The following is a 6,199-nucleotide window of genomic DNA, read 5'->3' on the forward strand; positions in this document are numbered from 1 at the left end:
TACTAATCTTGGTCATTTTTTCAGGCTACCACAGATGGGAATAGAGCTAATGGACAACCATTGCTTGTCAATGATTAGAACAAATATAAATCAATGCTTTCCCGTACGTATTCTACAGTATGGATGATTGGAGGCTTTGCCTTTATTATTTATATATGGGTCATCTATATATCTGGGCTATGGTGGTTGTGATTCAAATATACATGGCAAGAGAACTTTTCAACTTACTCAGAAAATCCAGTGAAGAGAAACAACTGCTAGGGTTCAGGGTCCTGAATTGGTAAGCAATGGTTCATTTTGATTCTACCAAGTTTAAACATAAATTTGTCAATTTCACAGCTGCCATGCTTTTCAACAGTATTGTTTTTCCGTTGTGACGTTTATGCCCAAGTATTATTTCCTATTGTAGGCACTTCTTTTTCATGGCAATGTTGTACACTTATGGGCGCTTTCTTAGTCATCAGCTGATGAATACAGTGACTTCAGATCACTTGCTCTATAAGGTCGTCAGTGGCCTAATTAAGTATCATATGGTTATCTGCTATTTCCTTTATATTGCAGGTAGGCTCAGTATCCCATGGAACATGCAATAATTTCCTCTCTTTCTAAGGATTAGAGATTGATCTAGCTATAACACATTTCCCCCTTATTCATCATCCTCCCTTTTCTATTTCAATGACTGCCTATAAACCTTTTCTGTCTCTACTCTTTATTATCCTTTCTTATCTATTGATATTGTGAATACTCAGTTACTGACAACATCTTCTTTGTTGCTAAAAACATATGTGCATTCAGTTCTTTATGTAGAACATCTCTTAAGTAATTGCTTTCCTGCAGATTTTTCATCACCAGCTCAATAGGATTTTACCTGAGGAACATTTTGCTTTAATTGGTTTGATCTGTCGTGGTTGCTGGTAATTTGATATGAGCAGGATGCAACTAATCAACAATGTTCAGGGTGCAGGGCTACACCACACATATGTACTACTTCAGTTTGTGTGTCAAATCTATTTTCCACAAAGAAATTATTTAAACAAAAGGATCGCATCATAGAGAAGGATGGGATAGTGATGAGGCTTTCAGGTGGTGGGCATAGCTATTTTTGAGATAGTGATGAGGCAAGATTAAGATTCAAACGAAAGTTCTGGGACAAGGCTGTGGAGATAGATGATCTATGTGGAAAGGATGGTGCATGGTGGGGTATTAAAGGTTACATGCGAGACAATTTCAACCATAACAATAAGGTCACCTCGCACAAAGAGCATTTTCAGAACAGTAAGCTCATGAAATCTGTGTTGGATATGTATTGTGAGCTTCGTCCTGTTACCGGTTCATCCTTAACACACCAAACAAGGTATGACCCAACACGTGCAGTTGACCCAATCATTGAACATGGTCACTACATCTTGTTTCGAAGCCTAGGGAGATTGGACGCCTTAGTGTTCAATTGTTACACGTAGATGGTATTTGTTTAGTTATCAGGTTTAATGTTGAGCAGATACAATATTTAAAGGTTTTCTGTGTTGAGCTTGTTTTGCTTTTGGCCAACTGTTGATAGTGTTTTTTTACAAAAGTGATGCATTGTACTATCATATATAGAAGTCTGCATGGTATTGATGGTTCCAATAGAGTGGTGAAATAGGTAGATTAAAATAACAAATTTTATGTATGGCTAGGATCACAATGGATTACGAAACTTTTTCTTATAACAGTATAATACACATTTGTATATAGGGTATTATTATATTACATATTCCCGTTGCAACGTACGGGCACTCACCTAGTAATTAATATAAGGGCTCATGGTTGGAGACTTGGGAGATGGCAATGTAGTTTCAACTTATTGATCTACTAGTCCATATTATATCAGGTTCAGTTGAGCTGGAAAGCTTATGACTTTTTTTCCTGGCTTCTGATGCTACGCGGGTGTCATCTTTGATAGAATCAGAATGGCTCAGCTTTCGTCAGGCACGTTTGGAACAACTCCATCGGTAAAAAAAAAGTAAATCTGAATATAAGATTCACCATGGAGCAGATACACACTTACACTGAGATCAGATCCACCCTGTTTGGCTTACGTAGCAGATCCAGTTAGGCCTAAGACTATCTCCATCCCATCAAACTCCACTCTCTAAATAAGGCAAACAACTAATATGCAATCAAGCTTTATATGCAAGCGTGTAAACAAGGTTTCTGGTCTAAGGTTTCTGGTCTGTTAGATCATGATCCAACCATATACCACATTTAACACTTAAACCCTTCACCACCCTCTCATGTAGATGTTGAAAACCAAATTGAGCGGACGGTCCGCGCGTGCGCAGAGTCAGTTAGAGTTTCTAGTTTCTCGCGGGATTTGTTACCTAAAACCGCAGGATTAAGTCGGGAAACAGTTTGAAGCGGATCCAGACCCCCCCTTTATATAGATAAAGGGCTACGGCCGATTGAACCCCCAACAATTGATCAAATCAAGTCTATTTCTCATTTTTACCTTATGCATTAGGAGTAGCTCTAGTTTAGTTCTAGTTTAGTATTCCAATCCCCAAATTCTCCGCTTCTCTTCGACTCTACGTCGATTAGAGGAGTTTAGGTCGGCCTGCTGAGCCTAGACAACACCTAGGATCTCTCCTCCCCGACGGGGTCCCTCTCGGGAGCGAGATCCAGGCGCCGCCGGCGACCTTCGCCGCCCCTGCGCACGCGCGGACCGTCTGACCGTCAGGCAGGGAACCCAAGCCCTTGTACCAGGTCGCGGACCGTCCGCACCTCTGCAGAGGGCACCGCCGCCGGTTCTCGTTATAGTGATTGGCGTCCGAAAAGGTGTCAATATACTTTTGGCGACTCCGCTGGGGACTAGGTGTCTAGATCTGCTAAAAATCGGCCCATATATAGATGGCCGGTTCTAAGGATCACACCAAGATCTCCACCACCAACATCATCAAGCCGACCATGGAGGCACTCCCGGCTAATGACCAAAGACCCTTTGAGGACCTCATAATGTGCGATGAGAAGGAGGTGATGCGGCAATGGAACGAACAACGTGACAAGGAGGAGGCGGAATTGCTGCATAAACTCTTCGAGCGACGCAAGGAGGCGGCAGAAAAGTATTTGTCACACTTCACGGTGGATCGCCACCTGAAGATCATCCATCAAGGAGAGATCGATATGAAATCTCTCCTACCTCCACTTCAGGGTCCTGCTGTAAGTACTCCAGATGTATCTCTTACGACTTTCATGGATCAACGAGGAGATCAGTTAAAGCAATACGTAGATGAATCTATTAAAATGCATTTACGTTCATACGAGAAATCAACTGCTCCTAGTTTTCTATCGCGTGAGTCTAATACAGAGCCACCCGCGCCAAGCGCATCAGCTACAAATGGGTCACCCTTGACCCAACCATCATATGGTATGCCGATGCACGCTTTCGTGTCACCATCACAGCCGCCGCCATTAGGCACGCGACAAGTACTGGACGGGGCTGGACCATCCGAGCATCATCTCAGACAGTCCGGTTATACCGCGGACCGTCCGGCGTATTTCGCCAGACCGTCCGACCCGACGCAGGCCCGCACACAAAACGCTAAGGTCGCACCGTGCATGGTCGGACCATCCGGGTACAACCCCGAACAATTCGACCCCATCACGGACCGTCCGGTACATTACGCCGGACCGTCTGGATATGTCGCGGACCGTCCGGTACCTTATGCCGGTCTGTCTGGATATGTTGCGGATCGTCCGCTATCTTACACCGGACCGTCCGAATATGGCATGAACCGACTGGCGTATTACGCCGGACCGTCCGACTCTACACGAGTCCACGTGCAGACCGCCCAAGTCACGCCATATATGACCGAATCGTCCGGGTACAGCCCTGGACCATTCGGCCCGATCGCAAACCGTCCAGCCCTTTACGACGGACGGTCCGGGTATGAGACTACCCAGGCAACACCATATACGGCTGGACAATCCGGACACACCTTCGGACCGTTTGGCCCGGTTGCGGACCATCCGGCCCCTTACGCCGGACCGTCCGGGTATGCGTACGCAGAACCAAGAGCTGCACAACCGTTCCCACACTCATCGCAGCAACAATATGGTGCCCCCACCAGTAACACATTATAACCATGCCATGCCACCTCATGGACACGGGGCTGAATATTGTTCGGCCACTAGAGAGCATGAGAGGTATAGGGCAGGAGCTGGTGACATTAATAGGACTTCTAACACACACCTCAGACATCCCTGGGAGGAAAGCTGACATAGTGATGTCAGGCAACCTAAGATTTCCACCCACAAACTTAATGGGTGGTCGCCAGACATGGCGGAGAGGATCAGAGATGAGGTAGCCGGAATATTCAGGGACACACTCGATGTTAGTATGTCAAGTACAGGGCAATCGTATCGGAAGCCTTATAGCCACCGATTCGACACTGTGCCGTATCCATAGGGGACTAGGATACGAGACTTCTCTAAATTTTCTGGTGAAGGTGGGAAAAGCACGCATGAACATATAAGCCAATTCATAGCACACTTGGGAGAATTGGCTGATGGGGAAGCTTACCGCGTTCGTTTATTCTCGTTGTCCCTTACTGATACCGCATTCGCATGGTACGCAGCCTTGCCACCGAATTCTATTAACTTTTGGGAAGAATTAGAGCGGAAATTTCATGAACACTTCTTCTCATGAGAACATGAGTTAGAATTGGCTGACTTAGCTTCAGTCCGACAGGGGCCTGAAGAATCGGTTAATGACTATATCCGAAGGTTCCGTGACACTAGAAATCGATGCTTTCAGATCCATGTCACGGAAAAACAGCTAACAGGACTAGCTTTCAATGGGTTGCGACCCTACTTAAAAGAAAAATTAGATGGCACCCAATTCTTTTCGCTAGTGCACTTACACCAGCGGGCTATGACTTGTGAAAGCCGAAGTACGAAACATCAAAATCGGCTAGCCATAAGATGCATCTAGTGGGATACGATAATTCGGACGATGAATCCACGGATGTATACACCGCCGAACTGGTTTGGCCAGGACAGGCTAAACCTTCCGCATGTTCTGCTTTACAGTCGATTCGAAAGAATCGACAAGAAGAAGTTAAGTTTACTTTTAATGTTGCCAAATGCGATAAAATATTTGACGAGTTACTAAAAAATGACAACATTAAATTAACTCATACTATTCCTCCCCCTGACGAATTAAAGAGGCATGCTTATTGTAAGTGGCATAATTCTTTTTCTCATACCACCAATGATTGTAATGTTTTTCGTCGACAGATACAATCGGCCATAAATGAGGGCCGGTTGGCTTTTCAGGAGATGCAAGTAGACACACAACCATTTTCTGTTAATACAATAGAACTCACATGCAAAAAGGTCTTGGTTCGGCCCGAAATCGCCGATAAAGGCAAAGGCAAGGGCATCGTCATTGGCGATCCTCGCATGTCAAATATATCACAAAAGGAGATTGCTCTAAAGGCTCCAGACGAGAAGGCTAAAAAGTCCGAAGGCGCCGGGGGCAGGCACAATTAATAAGCCAAGCACGACAACCTAGCCCGAGCATCGCAGATGGTCCGACACCTACGTGCGGACGGTCCGGTGCTCAGACAGACGGTCCAGCTAACTCAGCCGGACAATCCGCCTATGGACAAAGGCGTCAGCCTCCACACAAAGCAAGGAAAGAGGCGCAAGGGCAAAGCACATATGGTCGGCTGATCAAAGCTGACCCTACTTTTGATCAGTTGCTCTCCAAGAGTGCTCGCAAGAAGACCGTTCTACGTGATCGGTCAACGAAGAAACCCCGATCACCTTCTAAAACAAAACGGCCAAACAAAATGGCTCGAAAGGCGACACAACAAGCATCGCCTATGCATCCTATGGGACCAGGGTACTTTCCACCCGTTTACTCATCGTCGGTATATTATCCTGTTCAAATATGGAATGGTACGACGATGAATCCATGGTACATGTATAGTCCCTTTGTCTATCCAGACTGAGGGTCACCTCCATTCTATTTCTTTTGATCCATTGATTGAATGGTCATGGCTGAGAAAGATACAATCCGAAACGACCTTTATACAATGGTGCTTTATTGAATGATCTCCATATTGTAAAGCCGATGACTTACATCAGGCTTAGTTCATATGCTTTTGGTTCGTCAACCTTCACCAAAAGGCAGGGGGCATATGTTGAAAACCAAATT

Source organism: Zea mays, chromosome 1, assembly GCF_902167145.1.
Source record: "Zea mays cultivar B73 chromosome 1, Zm-B73-REFERENCE-NAM-5.0, whole genome shotgun sequence".
Classification (NCBI taxonomy): domain Eukaryota; kingdom Viridiplantae; phylum Streptophyta; class Magnoliopsida; order Poales; family Poaceae; genus Zea; species Zea mays.